This window comes from Oryx dammah, unplaced genomic scaffold (genome assembly GCF_014754425.2).
Source record: "Oryx dammah isolate SB20612 unplaced genomic scaffold, SCBI_Odam_1.1 HiC_scaffold_24, whole genome shotgun sequence".
Classification (NCBI taxonomy): Eukaryota; Metazoa; Chordata; class Mammalia; order Artiodactyla; family Bovidae; genus Oryx; species Oryx dammah.
This window is the reverse complement of record NW_024070208.1, coordinates 59,042,446-59,063,838: the sequence shown is the minus strand read 5'-3', so window position 1 is coordinate 59,063,838 and position 21,393 is coordinate 59,042,446.

The following is a 21,393-nucleotide window of genomic DNA, read 5'->3' as shown; positions in this document are numbered from 1 at the left end:
GAATGGTGCAAGCAAGAGTTTAGTCATAGGAAGATTTTATTTGCATGAAGTAAACTACATTGGTGGAGAAGGCAATGGTACCCCACTCCAGTACTCTTGCCTGGAAAATCCCATGGATGGAGGAGCCTGGTAGGCTGCAGTCCACGGGGTCGCTAAGAGTCGGACACGACTGAGCGACTTCACTTTCACTTTTCACTTTCATGCATCAGAGAAGGACATGGCAACCCACTCCAGTGCTCTTGCCTGGAGAATCCCAGGGACGGGGGAGCCTGGTGGGCTGCCATCTATGGGGTCGCACAGAGTCGGACACAACTGAAGCCACTTAGCAAACTACATTGGCAAGACCTTCTTTGTATTCTCATGATTATAGGTTTGTGATGATTTTCATCACATCTCATTTCCAAGTTCTTGACAAATAAAAAATGAAAGCAAAGTCCAACTGTGGATCAACCTATAGCATCCATCTGATTTTAATTAATATATCTGAATTTTAAAAACTTGGCAGAATCGCCTGCCTTTTTTTCTTAAGCCTAAGCTTTCATGTCTTTCCAATCCTGACTTACTATATCCAGTTTCAGACTGAGAAATTAGAATTTGGGGAGCAGATACATGGCTGGGGCTTTATCTGAGCTGCTTACATGTAGATTTGCTGTATGTTTTAGCACAAGAATCTATGAATTAAGGTGTGCGTGGTATGCTGGTTTACAGGGCTGATTTTTAAATGGAAAGGTTTTACCTCCAGATCGACTTGGCTCCTAAAAGTCAGGCATTTCCTCTCACTAAGTAGGTGAGATTATTTTCTTCACAGAGAAAAAGAGAAACCTAAATATCCCTTCATATTTTTCATTCTCTAGAATTAAGGCAGAATCTTTCAAGCCACCATAAAGACCTTGAGAACAAGACTTTTCCCTAGCATTCTCTGAATTGTTTTTCTCCTAAGATTCTTAGCAACAAACCTGTAGTCAACCAATGATGTGATGTTTCCTTTGGGATAAGATAGCAACAGAATCTGAGGTCAGTCTGGCTCCCTGAAGTTTTTCTATTAAAACCAACTCTGCTTCTTTGTGTATCCTTTGAGACCAAATAACCTGGGATGAATATAGTTACTTTAACATTTCCAAAGCTATAGTAATATGATCAGAATTCTCTCATGTATCCTCTTTTATAAAAGGTATATAAATAGCCAGTAGGCATGTTGTGATTATCACGAGTATTCTAAAGTGTGAAAACACAAAAAATACAAGCCAACCCTCCCTTATTACAGCAATTATACCCATAAAACTATGTTCTCAAATGGCATATCTAATAGACGTCAAGAGTGGCAAGGGTCTGAGATTTGACCTAACTTGCAAATGAACAATTCTGCTTGCAACAGTTTCATGAATTCAGACAGAAGATACAAGACTCCTAGGTCAGAGAATATATTCACAGCAATGGCAGTAGTCAGAGTATAAACACTTTTGCTCCAGTTCGGCACACCCTAATTCCCACAGGGTGACAAAGAAAGATGGATGATACCTGCACATACAGCGGGTTGAGATATAGAAGAAGAATCATCCACTTAGGAAACCTATATCATTTATAATGGACAGTAAGCTTGCCTGCCTGTTACTCCTAAGGGAGACACTCTCTCTTTCAAGTCTTTGAGCAAACATGCCCTTTGCTTAGAAGAGAAAATTCATCTATAATGCTATTTTCTATACAGACATTCCAGAAAAGTAAGTTTGGAACAAAGAACATTAAAATGTGTTCAATATGGGCAGAAATGTGAGAGATCTATAGAGAAATATTTCCCCAAATTTTGTGTACATATATATATATATATATATATATATGGTTTATACACATATAAAAATAAATACAGATAAACATATATATAACTAAAATTATTATACATAGATATGTCCATATATATAAGTAAAATTATATACATATGTGTCTACAACTGCATGTGAGAGATGCATGCATATATAATACATAGAAACCTAGATACATATATACATATACAAATATAATGTTTGTGAATCAGAAGAGTGCACTTTATCCTATGGATGGCATTGAATTATTGTTGTTGAATGCAAATTTATACTGTGTACCTCTAAGCTTCAATGCTCACTGAGATTTTCATCTTCCGTATATGACAGACAATGTTTTAAACTATTTAGTTTTCATTTTCCTTTTTATTTTTGTGTTTCTAGCATTCTAATGATGAAGTATATGTGGAATTTTAACTAAAGAGCCTGGTTAAAATATTATGCTTAGCTTTAAAAAAAGTAACAGCCACTTAATTTACCTTTATATTCTTCCATCATGAATAAGAACCCTGAAGATTATATTGGTAACATGTTCTAATGGCCATTGTCATATCCTAATCTGGCTGCGGGATTATAGATCTTTGCCTCCTAAAGAATGTATAATGGTTGTTTATGCTTTTACTTTCCCTAAAGATTTTGTCTGAGCAGATTCCAAAAGAAAAGACTATTGCTGGTAATTCCAAAATCGTCCTAGTATACCTCTAAGGATGACTATGTATTCATACAAATAGGTCACTCAGCGAGTCTTTCTTTAGATTTTGATGGATCTGAGAAACTTAAGTCATTTTAATGAAAACATATTTTTATTTGATTGCCTCACATTTTTTCCTATACAAGTAGGATATGCATCTATGTACAATGTCCTTGAATTGGTTCCTTCTTTTAAGAAGTACCCTAATGAAACGCTAAAATCATAATCTCATTTTTAAATTGATCTCTTTTACGATGCTTATAGGAATAAAATTAGATAACTTTTAACCTATATTTTGACTCCCAGACATTTGTTTTCTGAACACATGCAACTGTAATGTTTTCTATCACATTATTTGTATTTAGTTGATCATTTAAATTAAAAATGAACCTTCATGTTGCTTTGACAACAAAGTGTGGATTCACAGTGAAAACATTGTAATATATCATGGATAAAAATGCAATTATATTGTATTAATGGACAGATACATTAAGGGCTTGTTAAAGTACAATTTTGAGTATAAAATATTCGGGAAAGAAATCTTTGCATCTCTGCAACAGTATTTATAAGTACTTTCTAAAATTATGTGCTGTAATAATATGATTTTTATATTGTTATTGTAAACAAACCTTAATATTTGTCAGATCTCCGATATCATTGAACATTTTCAAAAAACCTTAGTACCAGAACAGAATAAAATTGAGAGTAAAATGATGGCCATTCAGATAAAACAACCAGGTGCTCCTACCCCAGGCATTAAACATGAGAATAGGAAGTCTCTCAAGAAGATAGTTGTAGATACACTGAAGAAAAACACTATTAGAAAAAACTGGCCTACATGAACTAAGAAAGTGATGGTGAAAAAAATGGAATAAACTGTGAAGGTACTAAGGAGAAATCAAGCACCCAGTTTCCCATTTTGTTCTTGAATTCAGAAGGATAAATTTCTATAAATGTTAGAGAACAATTTTGCAAAAAATTGAATTGTTGCAGGTGCTACAGTATTGACCTTAACTTACAATTGTTAAAGAAATGCTTTACGGAGTCAACAAACTACTCAGGTTGTATGATAGTTACCTTCAATAATTCTAACACATTCTCTGTACCCTGGACAACATCCCCATGTTCACACCTTAACCAGGGAATATCTGTTGCTCCTCTCTATGCCACACCCAGTAACTTCATAGGGAATACTTTACAGTATAAGTAGAATTGCCATATTAATGAAATCTTTATCTCTTCCTAGAAATCCCTGAGGCCTCTTCTATTCTCAATGTGGTTATATTTAATTTGAACATTAACTGTCAGGTATCCTGTATCTAAAGCCCAGATTAAATATCTCAAGAAAGTGCTGGATGACTTGTAGGCAAAATTTCCTGTTATAGATAGGATTATCGGGGCTGAACCCCTGAAGGTTTAGATAAACCTAACAAATCTTTGATTGAAACTTTCACAATACACTTTAAAACCAGAAGCTAAAAAAAGTATTAAAGCCAATAGTCAAAGCCTGACAGAAGAAGGACTTATTTTATCTTTTCACAATCCTTTTACTAGTATCCTTGCAGGCAAAAACTAACCACAGAAAACATAAACAACAGCAACAACAGAAATAAACAAAACACTCAGACTTATTAGAAGTACCTTTAGTAAAAGTAAGACAAAATCTTATTTGCAAATGGGTTATACTTTAAAAATGAAACAGGAATATAAATTAGAATTTACTGTAATTCTTTTCATAGGACAATCTGCTAAGGGACAGAGCTAAATCAGGCTCATTAGAGTATGTGTTGGTTAACTGGGGATAAAACTAATAAATTGTATATTGATAGACACTCTTTTGGAGTCATCCATGAATTTGGAAAATTTTGAAAACCAACTAGGCTTTCTAACTTCAACAGCACCCCGATTAAGAATGATCAAGAGATTAAAGAAATTTTCTATAGCTATGGCTATCATAACTGTAGTTTATGCAAAAAGATATTGATAAGAAAGATAAAAGAAATTCCTTGGCTTTTCCAGACAGTCTACAATAATACAATCCTAGCCCTCATGATATACCAAAGAGACCAAATATTTGGAAAATTTGAGAGTTTTAGAATTCCCAGCATTGTTTCCTGAATAGAAAAGGGATAGTGGAAGAATCTAAATCCCAAGCATGAGAATAACACTTGGCACTCTAGGGCAAGATGTTAAGTAGGCCTGGAGGACCTCAAGTAGAGACTTGCAAAAAATTGACATGATATTACCACCCCAGCAAGGACAAGCTAGCCACAGTACTTAATGAAAATTGTTGTGGAAAATTTATGGTCAGGCTCCTAGATTTGCCTCTGGTGTATGTCACCACCAAAATGATGAAAAATAAAGGTATGATACAGAAGAGCCCAAACCTTAGGACTCCTTTGAGCATATCCAACTGGATTTCATGAAACTATCTCTGATGTGGGTTTTGAATACAAGATGGTCATTGTTTGTTTATTCTCTGTTAGCATTTTCTCTTCAAAGGGCTATCTCTCACATGGCAGCAAAAAAAAAAAAAAAAATTGATTTGGTATTCCCAAACTCAGAAATTCCAAGGCATCTTTCCAGTGACAGAAAGTGAAAGTGAAAGTTGCCCAGTCATGTCCCACTCTTTGCGACTCCATAGACTATAAAGTCCGTGGAATTGCCCAGGTCAGAATACTAGAGTGGGTAGCCTTTCCCTTCTCCAGGGGTCCTTCCCAACCCAGGGATCAAACCCAGGTTTCCCACATTGCAGGCGGATTCTTTACCAACTGAGCTATCAGGGAAGCCTAGTGACAGAGGCACCCATATGATTGAAACTGTTCTTAGAGAGTTACAAAACCCTACCACTCTTCAGACACTTTACAGTTAATATAAAGCTGATTATTCAGCAAAAGTATAATGAAGAAATGGAATTCTGAAAATAAAATCAGTCATACTCTCAGAGATTTTCAAACTTTCTTGGCTGAAGGAATGGTCTTTGGTTTTAATGAAATTCCTACTGGGATGCTTTAACTTTCCCATGATGAGTTAGTAACAGGTCAGTGATAGGATCTTACACTCCACATTCTTGCAAGCAGACATAACCATATATTTCAGGTGAGTCATGTAACATACCCATTGTTAGCACCAGATACAGTCAGCCTTTCTCAGCATCTTCCTAAACCATCCTGACATGTCTCAATACCTGGAGAAATGGTGTGATGGAAGAGCCAGTAGACAGTCCTCAAACACTGATAGAAATAATCTTGTCAGATATTCTTAGCTATTTCAGTAATGAAACTGAGGAATTGATGCTTTTATTTATGTATTTCAACTAAAGAAGAAAAACAATCCTATATCACTGAAAGATGGTCTCTGTTACTAATCTCGAACTGAAAACTGTTAGTAATTGTCTGGAATCATTTTCCATTGAGAGACGTCACAGGTCTCTCTACCCAAGTAGAGGTAGTTTCTACCCAACATTTTTTTTTTTTTTTGATTGAAGTTATAGTTGGTTTACAATTTTGTGTTAATTTCTGCTATACAGCAAAGTGATCAGCTATATATATAACTTCTTTTTTATATTATTTTCTATTATGATTTATTATAAGATATTGAATCTATATTCTATACAGTAGGATCTTGTTTCTACCCTAGACTTTTGAATCAAATAGTTGGCTACATGAGATGTAGACAACTTCCACCCAAGATACATGGGGCAAAAAAATGTCACCCTTTAATCTTTCTTAATATTGCTTTTGAAGCCTTAATCATGCCTTGGTATGAGTCTAATACCTGGACAGAATTTATTCAGGTACTAGCTAATGCATAAATTGTTGGGTTTGTAAGCGTTTTCCTTTGGGAGCCACTGAGCTTACCTTGGAATGACTTCCTTATGATGAATTTGTTTTCTGGCTTATTCCATCATTGCTGTTGCTTCAGTCATGTCCGACTCTGTGCGACTCCATAGACAGCAGCCCACCAGGCTCTCCTGTCCCTGGGATTCTCCAGGCAAGAACACTGGAGTGGGTTGCCATTTCCTTCTCCATTGCATGAAAGTGAAAAGTGAAAGGGAAGGCTCTCAGTCGTGTCTGACTCTTTGAGACCCCATGGACTGTAGCCTACTAGGTTCTCTGTCTATGGGATTTTCCAGGCAAGAGTACTAGAGTGGGTTGCCATTGCCTTCTCCATATTCAGTCATTAGGTAATTTTTAAATGACACATGCTCCAACAGGCTAAATAGCCATAAATATAAATTCTTCTTTTACTTCATTATTAGAAAAGGAAATCCTATCTCCACCAAAAACAATACTGCAGGATCTCTTGTTAGAGCCGTTTTTTTTTTTTTTTTTTTTTTTTTTAACATTGATGAAAGTGCTTTCATAGAAATAAAACTTAGAAGAAAATTATAGAACATTTTGAAACCATCTCCCTTCAGTCTTAAGAGCAAGAAGCTTTACTTTTCTTTTGCTTAAGTCTATCTATTTATTTTAATACAAAAATTTTGATTTCCTGTGGATATACCATTACAGGTGAGCAGTGCCCTGTTCTTAGATACTGGACTGCATTTTCAGAACAGAAATTCTTAACCTATTGAGGTGGTTCTAGACTATTTTCTTCTCTCCTCAAACCTCTTCATTCTGTGCTTTACAAGATGCCCAAGATATGGGGAAATCCTAAGTGATTCGGTCAGAGAAGAGAAGAGATGCTAGACGATGTCTTCGCCCTGAAACTGAACAGGCAGTGATTCAGAATAGAAACTGTTCAGGTAACATATTGGCCTCTCGAGGAAAAAATATGTGCTGTCTTAAGGAAAAAATGGGATCCTTATATTCATGCAGATCTCTCTAGGCTCTTTAATGTTAATAAAAAAAAGATCTGAGAAAAAACAAAGATATTTTACTTAGGCAACTTGGCTAATATAACTAATTTGGGCTCTGAGGACATATTGGATTGGAAGTGAATCTGTTCTTTTGGTTTAATTTGAGCACTTTTGGCTACTGACTTAAACACAGACTATAAACTCTGATAATAATTCTCTTATTTTTCATCTGTTTTGTGCTGTGTAGATATATGATTTCCACTGTCTTAAATGTTTCTGTGGAAAAAAAATAATAACTTCTCCACATAGCTGCTGTACCATTAGATATTCTAACAAACAATCATCAAGCAAAAAGACCGGAAAACATGACACTTAGGAAGGTGAAACAACAACTCCTAGAACTCGATACAACATTGAGACACCTCAAATAGTAATGAAGAGTGGGATTGGTTATGTTCACAGGTATTGATGGTCCACCTTCAGCTCAGGTTTTAGACTGGAAGCTGGGGGTTGGGGGTGATGCACTGTCAACTGAAACAATCAAATACTCAACTTCTTGCCTGTGTGCTGCTTAGTTGTTTCAGTCGTGTCTGACTCTTTGTGATACTATGGGCTGTAGCTCACCAGGCAAATCTGTCCATGGAGGGTCTCCAGGTGAGAATACTGGAGTGGGTTGCCATGCCCTCCTCCAGGAGATCTTCCTGACCCAGAGATCAAACTCATCATTGTGTGCGTCTCCTGCTTTCCAGGTGGATTCTTTACCCACTGGGCCACATGGGAAGCTCTAACTTCTTGCCTGCTGTAGTGTAATTTTGCTGTTTGGTTGCTTTTACTAACATGGTTTTACAATCTAGTATATTATTTAATGGGCTTCCCTGATAGCTCAGTTGGTAAAGAATCTGCTTGCAATGCAAAAGACCCCGGTTCAATTCCTGGGTCGGGAAGATCCCCTGGAGAAGGGATAGGCTACCCACTCCAGTATTGTTTAACATGACTTTTCTAATCTCTGAAAGATAAAAGTTGCAAATAACCTTACTGTTAATTTCAGGAACATTCTTAAGACATTATTAAAAATCATGACACTTCCTATCTTTTCAATATATTACATAAAATAGCTCTTTACTCTGTAAGCTTGCTTCAAAACCCTCATCTCAAAATCTTTGTCTTACTGGGTACCAATCCTAAACTATTACATCATGGGTTTCACTGTTCAATTAAAATATCTTAATCAATTCTTAAGATATACAGAGTGCTTTCACTGTTCAATTAAAATATCTTAATCAATTCTTAAGATATACAGAGTGCCATGGCATTGCATTCATAGTTTTTTAAGGTCTGCTTCATGCTCACCTCACTAGCCTCATACCTCGTGGTCCACGTACTCCTACCTTTCAAATTACCTTCAGGCAGAACCAATACTGGTTTTCAATTTCATTTTCAACAGTTCACCACTTCTTTTCCAAAAAATTTCTTTCTGCTCTTTGTTGATACTACCTCTTTTATGGAACTTTCTCTGAAGCCTTAGGATTTCAATCATATACATATGCTAATGTGTCTATTAAACTGCTTTTAAAGTTTTGTTTATATGTGTTTCATATGATTTTTATGTTATGACTTACTGGTTAATACTCTACTAGAAGTTTTGGCAACTGTGCTTGACAGAATTAAGACTGAAAACAATACTACCCACAAGTCAATTATAATGTAACAAAATCTCTACAATATAACAAAGTCTCAGAGTGTCTATAAAAGAATCCAGTTGCTGCACTATTTAATGTTCACCATTCAACACCAGATTGTTTTTTAGTGAGGAATGTTTACTGCCTTGAATAAACTCTCTTATGTTCTCATGAGGCCAAGTTTCTTGCATGTTCCAGAAAACACTTTCTTTGACTTTCATTTAGTTTTATGCTTCATCTCTTATCTCTGACACAAAACAAGTTGTACCTTGCTCTGCAAACAGTGTAGCATTCAGCCTGACAGATGAGGCCATAAAAATAGGTGTATATAGTTTAAAATCAAAGTACATGTTATACATCTATCAAAATGTGGCACATAGCTGGAGAGGGTTTAGGACACTATTGTGCTGTGCCATGCTTTGTCATACTGGTCAAAGACTATTGTTTAAGACAGAGTTTCTTGAATATTGGTATATAGATTTTTATATTCCCATGGCTTAGTACAGTAGTTGAAGTAGCAGCAGATTAAATTGAATCAAAATCACAATGTCTAACCTATCTTTTCTATTTTCATCTATTTATGCATCAATAAATAGAGTTTCTTTTCTCTCAACTGTGATTTTTTTTTGTTTTAAAGAAGCAAGAGAATAGATTGCTACAACAAGTAATAGGAGGCTTCTGAAGAACTGCCTTGGGCACCTTAATTAATGTGCTCAGTAGTTTTGAATCACTGAGATTTAATTGGGGATGCAAAGAGAGTCCAGGGAAATGCACTTTTTTTTTTTAACAAATAACTAAAACCATGTAGGTCTTAATATCTAATTTTGCTCTTAGTTGTGAAGTTGATAAATTCTCTGAATCTTTAGGAGAATTTTATCCATCTTTTCCACAAAGTTAACTTCCTTATCATTCAACTTCAAAACAGGTTCACTGTCTGTTACATACAAGTCATTGAGTGGGGCTAAAGAACTGAATTTTAAATTTTATTTAATTTTAAGTAATAATTTTACATACTTTCATGGGGTTTGTGACTGTTGGGCAATGCAAGTCTGGATAATAAGCAATCCCTATCACATAGAATTTACTTATATTCCTTTCAATTTAGTACTACATTTTTCTATTTATTCTTCACTTGTTATTTTTCTTGTCATTCTTGACTTTTTTGATCTTGTTATTCTCATAACTTTTTCTTATTGCTTTTTTCTTGTTGTTTTTGCTTATTCATTCTCATATATTTCTCTCTTCATTTTGGTTTTGGTTGAATGTTAATGTACTTTTGATTTTTCTCTGCTTCCCTTGAAGGCAGTTTCTCCTCCATCAAACTTTTTTCAACATTTTAGTAAGAAGAATCTTTCCAAAATTAAGTATTTAGTATACAAGCAAATGAATAAATTAATTATATTTTAGCAATCCTTTTTATCTTTAGTGTATTGGAAAAGGACTTACTCATAGACAAAAATAAATATTGCTGAACACTGGATAGTCTCTTTATGATATAGAAAGTACTCTAATTCATGATAGGCTTGGTGATAGAATATAGTATGTATTAATTCCAGTCCATTAACCCTTTTAGAATTTTCTTGGAGTTTTCTTATACTTGTAGAAAAAGGAAAAAGAGATCAGCATACCATGAAGCCTCTACTTCCTTGTTCATAAAAGTGGGTGCAAAAAAACATGTTCCTAAAACATTCCAATTATAACTTTCAGAAAAATTGAAAACTTGACTAAAGTCAGTAGAGGTTTGAAAATTCTTCTGACAATCAAACTAATGTAATCAATCATGAATATAACTCATTTTTTGCTTTTAAAATTGGATGGACATAATTCACTTAAGCTAAGATTTTATCACTTCAAAAACATGTATGGAACACCTGATATATATTTCATGTATTTCACAATTTATTTATATATCAATAAGTGGATTAAACAATATCATACAGGGCATGTTTGTGTTTTAATATTCCCCATACCACCTATTTATTCTCATTTTATGTCTATTTTGGCTTTTATTATTTCCCTTTTAAAAGGATTTCTAATAGGAATGTAGAAAATGAGGTCTTGTCTACATGTCTCATCAGCAGGAACTAAGGCATTTCTATGTAATTTGATTTGCTTCTAATCAGACAATCATTCTTTCCCCCAAATCCACAAAGACTAAACAGATTCCCTAAAAACTAATGAAACTAATACCATTTTACTGTAGAAGACTATTTAGAACTGCTTTCATTACCAGAAACTCAATTGTCCCAGGAAGTTTACAATCATTTAGGCTTTATATGTAAAGCGTGGAAAGATGACCCAATTCTCCACCTGTCATTATCATTCAGACACTTCCACTCTTCTCAGTGGAACATCTTCCATCATCATTATCATTTTATATATTCCCAATCTCTGCTGTGTGCTTCCCCATCACTTTCAGGCTTTAGGAGAAACTTCACTCTCTCCTGAGAATACGTCCTCCCTGTATCCCTAAGCTCACTAGATATTTTGCACATCATGCTTTTTTTTTTTTTTCTTTTTAAGCCATCAGCATTGCACAGGAACTATCTGAGACATACTTTACTTACTTTGTTTTTCATTCTCACTTCCAAGCCATTTCCCTTCTTTCCTTCAAATACCACAGCTCTTTTGAGGTGCATGACATAACATTTACACGCAAAATTTTGCAATTGTAAACATTTACAAAGCTTGCACTAAGTTCTAATTCATCATAAATGTTTTCACCAGGGTCATCGTCTTTATCCTTACCTTACTTCAGTATCTCCTCATTGCATAGAGTCTTTTCAATTGGCTCCTCATCTCCTTTCCATCATTTTCAACATCTTGTACTCATCCACCTTACCTAGATAAATAACATTATCCATAACTGAACAGTCTCCACAGTCTTCATGCTACTCGTTCCTGACTTCTACTACCTATCTTCCCAAGCTGCTGCTGAATCTATTACCACCTTCTAAAAGTTTCTTTAGTCTCATAGAGACTGCCAAAACTTTGACCACATCACCTATCATTTGGCTACCTATTACCCTTAACTCATGTCCTAAAAACATTTCTCATCATTTCTCCTGCTCTTAACAGAAATACTGAAAGTCAGAGTTCTAACATAAACAGAGCCAGTAGGATATATGCATATGAATATACATGCAGGTATGCATATGAATATATACACACATATACATAGTAAAACAATGTAAAAAAGAAGGAAAAGAGTAAAACTAAGGATTCAATAAAGCTTTCACACTTATTAATTTTTTTCCAAAATATATATTTAATATATGTGCTCACTTTCATAGTAATATGAAAATTATGACTTCCTAGGCTTCACCTATCCAACATGACATATATACCAAATATATCCCCAAAATGCTGATCTGAGTTTCAGTTTAATTTTATATTTAAGATAACTGACAAAGCTTTATAAAAGAACCTCTTGGAATCATTGCAGTTATTCATTGTTTTCTAAAATGGATAATTGATTCCATTTTTAGTAAGTTACCATTGATGGGGTAATTTTCTTTTCAGATATTGGTGTAGTATAATGAGTAGTTTTATCCTAGTAAAATACAAAAAAAGAATTTCAAGTCTCTAGCTTCTCTCATCTCTAAAATTTCTCAGAAATGCACACTTTAGTGTTCAAGATGAAAAATGTGAATCATAATATTTCACATAGTCTGATTAACGTCTCATTTTTCCTCTCAAACTACTCTCTTTTGGTGACAACACTGTCTAAAAATTCAAAAGTATGAACTCTGTGGTCTTATCTAAAATGGGGAATGGCTTCCATGTCAGCCACATTCCTGATTGAGAACTAGAGATGAATAATTAAAATTTAACTACAGAAGGTCTTCCATATTTCAAAGTCTACTTCCTTCCCTCTACTTCCCTCAAGACTCCATATTGAGTCCTTGGTCAAAGGACTCAATATTTTCATAATTATATAATATACCCATGTAGGTGGAGCCAGATTATTAGAAATAAATAATTGTTTTATTTGTATTTTCAAAGTTACCTATAAATAAGAGCTAGCATTATTTGATAGTCATTTAGATATGGTTTTATATTTTTAATCAGTGAATCATCATTAATTTTTAATAGAAGAGTGAAATTAATCATTATAGTAAAAAAAAGCTAGGTTACCAAAGCTTAACTCATTCTAAACCACAGTTTGTATTGAAATAAAAGATTTCCAAACATAAATACAAACATATTTTTAATATATATTATATATGTATAATAAAAATCATTAATTTAGATATTTCAATAAAAATAAAATGACATTAAATAGGTTATTTTAAATAATTATTAAATTTGGCACAAAATAGAATATTTGTAATATTCAGCTTGGTCTTTTCAGAAGTATTCTAATAGGTAGACATTCAAATATCAGTAAAATCTTAAGGGAGCATAGTTACATTATTCTTTTTATTGACGATTATGCTATATTGTTGACTAAACTTTTTAAAAAAGGAATAACTAGCATATATATAAATATATTATATATATACACATACACATATAAAAACATCTCTAAAATGTAAATTGGATATCTGTAGGAAATCTTATATTTTAATATTTTGTTAAATATACATTAGGAAAATATTTATTTTCTCAATTTGAGATCATATAAACAAGGAAGTATGTCTGATTTGCAATTTGTATGCCTCTATGATTGCAATGAGGAAAGAAAGTATCTAGAAGGTAAGTCAAATGATTTGGATCAAACTTACTTAATACTGAATATTTCATTACACAAAGAATTATTCACTTTGTCCCTATTACAGAAATAATTATCTGTTTGAAAATGATGAGTATGTTGAAGAGTATAAAACTTTTAATTTTAACTATAACCAGTGTGCTGTGTGTTAGACCTTCAGGACTTATTTATCTACTATTGGAAAGTTTGTACCTTTAAACAACATCTTCCAAATTCCCCCATCCCCAGGCCTCAGTAACCATTCTGTTTTCTGTTTTTAGAGAGTTCAGCTTTTCTAGATTCTACATATAATGATATAATAAAATATCTTTTTTTTTTTTTTTTTGTCTGCCTGGCTTATCTCATTTAGTATAATTCCCTCAAGGTGCATCCATGTCATCATACATGCCAGGATTTTCTTCTTTCTCATAGCTAGATAACATTCCATTGTGTATCTGTATTTGTGTACATGTGTATAAAACATCTTTACAGAAATAGAAAGAACAGTCCTAAATTTGCATAGAATCACAAAAGATCTCAAATAAGCAAAACAACATTGAGAAAAAAGAATGAAGATGGGGTTCACAACATGTCCTCATTTCAAACTATGCTAGAAAGATATAGTAATTAAAACATTATGGTACTGTAATAAAAAGGGACACATAGTCCAATGTAAATGGAGAAGGCAATGGCACCCCACTCCAGTACTCTTCAGGTAGGCTGCAGTCCATGGGGTCGCTAAGAGTCAGATACGACTGAGCAACTTCAGTTTCACTTTTCACTTTCATGCATTGGAGAAGGAAATGGCAACCCACTCCAGTGTTTTTGCCTGGAGAATCCCAGAGACGGGGGAGCCTAGTGGGCTGCCATCTTGGGGTCGCACAGAGTCAGACACGACTGAAGTGACTTAGCAGTAGTAGTCCAATGTAAAAGGATAGAGAGACCAAAAATAAACCACCACATATAGTCAACTAAAGAGTCAACAAAAGAGTCCAAAATGCAGTATTTGGGTGCAATCTCAAAAAAACAGAATGATCTCTGTTCATTTCCAAGGCAAACCATTCAATATGACAGTAATCCAAGTCTATCCCCAAAAAAGGAATGCTAAAGAAGCTGAAGTTGAACAGATCTATGAAGACCTACAAGATTTTCTAGAACTAACACCCAAAAAAGATGTACTTTTCATTATAGGGCACTGGAATGCAAAAGTAGGAAGTCAAGAGATACCTGGATTAACAGGCAAATTTGGCCTTGGAGTATAGAATGAAGCAGGGCAAAGGCTAATAGAGTTTTGCCAAGAGAATGCCCTGGTCATAGCAAACACCCTCTTCTAACAACACAAGAGAAGACTCTACACATGGACATCACCAGATGGTCAATACCGAAATCAGATTGATTATGTTCTTTGCAGACAAGCAAAGATGATGGACAAGCAAAGATGATGGACGAGCTCTATACAATGAGCAAAAACAAGACCAGGAGCTGACTATAGCTCAGATCATGAACTATTTATCACAAAATTAACTTGAAATTGATTTGAAATCTTAAATGACTTGATCCTTTAAAATTTCTAGGTAAAGATGTAGGGGAAAAGTTCTTTGACTTGAGTATTGCCAAGGATTTTTTGGATATCACACCAAAAGCATAGTACCAAAGGCAAAATCAACATATGGGACAATATCAAGCTATATATGTTATATATTTATGCACATATACCATCTATGCTTTTATTAAAATTCAGTTTTTGCAAATTTACCTGCTTGCTAAATTTTATTTGTAAGCAGAGAATTAATATTCAATGTGTTTTAATGATCACTTGTGGAATTGCATTGCATATTAAAAACATTGAGTTTCCTTGCATTATATAATAAATAATTATGAGTAGAAAAAGTATATATGAATACTTAGAAGAATAATTATGAATATTAAAATCTCTGAAGTCATCATAGACCATTACCAACATCTTAGATACTCTTATATGCCTTTGTGCTTTTGAAAGTCCTTTTCTACCTCAAAGAAACAGTCTCTACTTTTCCTGACCTTTGTGATAATCAATGTTTATCTTATAGATTTTACCACCTATGTATGCATCTCTATTATTTATAGTTCAGTTATGCTAGTCTTGTTTTTCGTGCCTCGTGTCACTCAATACTGTTTGTGACATCCATCCATATTTTCTTGTGGAATCATCTTTGCTGCAGTATAGACTAATTTGTATGAATTTATCAAAATATATTAACCCATTCACTCTTAATAAACTTTTGTTAAAATTTTGTAGCTGTTATAAATAATTCTGTTAGAGCTCTACATGAATATAGAGGAGATGCATAAAATATGAATTTATGTTAAACATATATATCTAACACATATGTGCTCAGTCACTCAGTTGTGTCTAACTCTTTGTGACACCAAGGACTGTAGCATTTGTGTATATATGCACTGTGTATTTATATATGTATAGATTTGCTGAGTCTTTGGGAATGCTAAAATTCCTTTCTTTGGCTGAGAATTCATACATCATAATAGTCACCATTTGTAGTGTAATATTCACTGATCTTTTTATAGGTATGATGTTGGGCAACTTTTATCATAGTTCATTTTTAATATATTTATTACCCCAAAGCAACCTCATTTTTATTGTTGTTGTTCAGTTAACTCAATCGTGTCTGATTCTTTGTGACCACATGGACTGCAGCACACCAGGCTTCCCTGTCCTTCACCATCTCCCAGAGTTTGCTCAAGCTCATGTCCATTGATCAAGTCGGTGATGCCATCCAACCGTCTCATCCTCTGTCATTCCCTTCTCCTGCCTTCAACCTTTCCCAGAATCAAGGACTTTTCTAATGAGTTGGCTCTTTGCATCAGATGGCCAAAGTATTAGAGCATCAGCATCAGGCCTTCCACTGAATATTCAGGATTTATTTCCTTTAGGACTGACTGGTTGGATCTCCTTGCAGTCCAAGGGACTCTGAAGAGTCTTCTCCAACACCATAGTTCAAAAGCATCAATTCTTTGGTGCTCAGCTTTCTTTATGGTCCAACTCTCACATCCATACATGACTACTGGAGAAACACTTTAGCCTATTCCACTCCTAGCTGTAGGAGATTTCTAATCTGTTATCTCTATAGATTTGCCTCTTTTGGAAATTTCCTGTAAATAGAATTATGCAGCATGTTTTTATTGAGCATAATATTTTCAAGATGCATCCGTTTATATATCAGTACCTCATTCTTCTTATGGCTAAATACTATTTGTGTGGATATACCACATTTTCATTATTGATTTAATAGTTGATGACTATTTGGAGCTATTATAAATAATGTTGCTCTGAGCATTTCTGTACAAGTTTATGTGTGAATATATATTTTCAGTTATATTGGGTGAAAGTTCATTTTGATTTGATCCTACTACATGACTTTTTAGAGTCATTATACTAGTTTCTGCTCTCACCAACTAGATGAGACTTTCTATTACTATATATTTTCACCAGCACTTAAGTGTTCTGAGGCTAAAATTTCACTTAGCTCGGTGAGTGTGTAGTGATATTTTATAAATTTGTTTTTTATTTCAGTGATAACTAAAGAAGCTGAGCACTTTCAGTGTATATATAGGCTGTCCAGATTTCCTCTTTAGTGAAGTGCATATTCATTTCTTTCGCCAATTTTTTTTTTACTGTGTGTTTTTGACTTGTCAATTTTTTTAACCTATTTGGAAACTAATTGTCCATGATATGTGGTAAAGTGTTATTTTCCTATTGTGGTTTGTCTTTTTACCCTCCTTTGAGTATTAATATCATTCATTTAAATTACTTTAGCAAATTATTTTCTGTGGTTATTATTTCTTGTGCTTTATTAGATAAATTCAAGTATACAAAATGAAGGTTTTTTTCTATGTCACCCTTAAGTTTTTAAATTTTTTTTCTATATTTGCACTTATTTTTATGTAGGGTGAAAGTAATGATCAATTTTTTTTCACCAATATTGTATAATGATTCCATTGACATATTCATTTCTCACTGAGCTGTTCAGTTCAGTTCAGTTCAGTCACTCAGTCGTGTCCGACTCTTTGCGACCCCATGAATCGCAGCACACCAGGCCTCCTGTCCATCACCAACTCCCGGAGTTCACTCAGACTCACGTCCATTGAGTCCATGATGCCATCCAGCCATCTCATCCTCTGTCGTCCCCTTCTCCTCCTGCCCCCAATCCCTCCCAGCATCAGAGTCTTTTCCAGTGAGTCAACTCTTCGCATGAGGTGGCCAAAGTACTGGAGTTTCAGCTTTAGCATCATTCCTTCCAAAGAAATCCCAGGGCTGATCTCCTTCAGAATGGACTGGTGGATCTCTTTGCAGTCCAAGGGACTCTCAAGAGTCTTCTCCAACACCACAGTTCAAAAGCTTCAATTCTTCGGTGCTCAGTCTTCTTCACAGTCCAACTCTCACATCCATACATGACCACAGGAAAAACCATAGCCTTGACTAGACGGACCTTAGTTGGCAAAGTAATGTCTCTGCTTTTGAATATACTATCTAGGTTGGTCATAACTTTTCTTCCAGGGAGTAAGTGTCTTTTAATTTCATGGCTGCACTCACCATCTGCAGTGATTTTGGAGCCCCCAAAAATAAAGTCTGACACTGTTTCCACTGTTTCCCCATTCTACTTGCCATGAAGTGATGGGACCGGATGCCATGATCTTCGTTTTCTGAATGTTGAGCTTGAAGCCAACTTTTTCACTCTCCTCTTTCACTCTCATCAAGAGGCTTTTGAGTTCCTCTTCACTTTCTGCCATAAGGTTGATGTCATCTGCATATCTGAGGTTATTGATATTTCTCCTGGCAATCTTGTTTCCAGCTTGTGTTTCTTCCAGCCCAGCGTTTCTCATGATGTACTCGGCATAGAAGTTAAATAAGCAGGGTGACACTGCCCCTTATATCATATATTTACTATCCTTTTAAGCATGGCTGTTTCAATATTGCAATTCTCTTATACATGTCTGTGTGTTTATACTTGTAGCAACATCACACTTCCATAATATATCTTGATACCTTACAGAGCAATTTCTCTAATTTTACAATTCTTTTTTAAGCAGTGCTTAACCAATTTTTTGACTCTTTGTAGATTTATGTAATTGTTTTGCCAACTAGCAAATTGTTCAGTAAGCATCTTTGAATTTTTATTAAGATTATATTCAATTTACACATTATTTTGGAGAGAATATAAATTATTGGGGTTCTCCAGTTCATGAATACTTTGTTTCCATAAATTGATTCATCTTTAATCATAAAAATGACTTTCTATTTTTATGGATTGTTTTGAAACTTTATGAAATAAATATCAAGTTACATCTCAAATTTTATGCTCCTAAAATATTAACTTTTCCAAATATAATATCTGACATATTAATATTGCCTGATTTTAAAATATTGCTGGTGTTTATGGCTATAATTTTGTATATTTTTCATATCCAGAAACCTTTTTAGATAATTCTTTGAATTTGAAAGTTATTCTTTAGACTATTTGATATTGTACCACATACAAATGTACATTGCAAATATATATTAATTCAGTGATGAAAGATCCTAAGCTGTCCTTCTGACACTTTGTTGCTTAGATGCTGCAATGTTTATTTTTCTTTATGTCACACATAACAATTATATAAAGTTCTTTAGTAAAAATTATTTTAAAATACAAATCATTATATATGTGTGTGTATGTATAAACAGTTGCAAGTAATTACACTAATTTTTGTTATTTTTCTAACTTGTACTGTAGTTTTTTATTATTCTTTGCCTATGGTACTGGCTAGATGCTTTATTGCAAAGATGATTAAAAGCTATAATGATGAACAAAGTGTAGGCTTGCAACTGGCATACCATCATTTCTGTCTCTTTCTGTTGGTTACAAGTCACATGGCCAAATTTGAGATCAAGGTACAATGAAATAAATTCCTTTTTTTTTCTCCCCCAGTGGGGAAGACTGAAATCTCACTGGCAAAGATTACAGAAAATTTTCGGAAGGAAGAATGATGGTCATTAATGCAGTTTCCAATAGTATTTCTTTTTGCCAAATTTTTAAAGATTACTTTTTCCCATGATTCACCATATAGAGGTTGTGGTTTTATTAGTCCATAGTTTTACTAGATAGGTTATTATTATACACTTATTTCCTAGAAGCAATTCCTGAGCCAAAGTTTGACATTCAGAATATCCTCAATTGTCAATGCATGAAGGAGAGTTGGCAGAAACGGGACTGAATAGAAGTGAACATCAAACTGCAATGTGACCCAACCTTGGATGACTCAGAAGAGTCCCCTGAAGAGACATGTCCTACCAAAGTTATCTCATATGAAGCTCAGTGTCCAAAATGTATTCCCCTACTGTGATCAGTCACTAGATATGGACTTTTCAGAAGAAGCTGTTTCCTTGGGTAAGGCAACTCGCTGTGTTAGAGCAGACTGAAGAGTTAGAATTAAAGGTGACCTGTTGACAGCATTTCCAGTTTTGGGGGCAGTGTGCTTCCTTAAAAGGGAATCTGAGAAAAACATTAAATATCATCAAATTTTTCTTTAACAATAATATATTTATCAATTTTATTAATTATTAGAAATTTATAGTTTTTCCTCTAATCTGTTAATGCAGTGAATTGAATATTTTCTAAAATGCATTGAACTTTGAATTCTTGGTACTGAATCAGATTTTTTTCACATTTGTATCTTTGAATGACATTCTGGATAATTTCTTATCCATCTGCCATTTACCCAGTGGTTCTTAATCATGTATTAGCTGCTATTAAGCATATCAAATACATGATTAACTTTGATTACTATCATTTTTACATATAGGATGAAAGGTTTCTCGGTAGTTTATTTTTTCATCAAAGTATTTTCGTTGCTTAAACTGCTCAATACTGTGAATTCCTTTCAACATTTGGAAGTAGGAAGCATGTAGATTTATTACTTTGTTGTTCAATCATTAAGTTGTGTCCAACTCTTTGTAACTCCAAGGACTGCAGCATGCCAGGCTTCCCTGTCATTCATTATCTCCCTGAGTTTACTCAGATTCATGCTTATTGAGTTGGTGATGATATCTAACCATTTCATCCTCTGCCAACTCTCTTCTCTTTTTGCCTTCAATCTTTCCCAGTATCAGGGTCTCTTCCAGTGATCTGACTCTTCACATCAGGTGGCCAAAGTGTTGAAGTTTCAACATCAGTCCTTCCAGTGAATATTCAGGGTTGATTTCCTTTAAGATTAACTGATTTGATATCCTTGTAGTCCAATGGACTCTCAAGCATCACAATTCTTCAGCGTTCAGCCTTCTTTATGGTCCAACTCTCACATCCATATGTGACTACAAGAACAAACATAAATTTGACTCTATGGACTTTCATCAGTAAAGTGATGTCTTTGCTTTTAGATATGCTGTCTAGGTTTGTCATAGGTTTCCTTCCAAGGAGCAACCCTCCTTTAATTTCATGTCTGCAGTCACTGTTCACAATGATTTTGGAGAGCAACCGTCCTTTAATTTCATGTCTGCAGTCATTGTTCACAGTGATTTTGGAGTCCAAGAAAATAAAATCTGTCACTGCTTAGACTTTTCTTTGTTTCTCCTTCTATTTGCCATGAAGTGATGGGACCAGATACCATGATCTTAGTTTTTGAATGTTGACTTTTAAACCAGCTTTTTCACTCTTATCTATCACCGTCATCTAGAG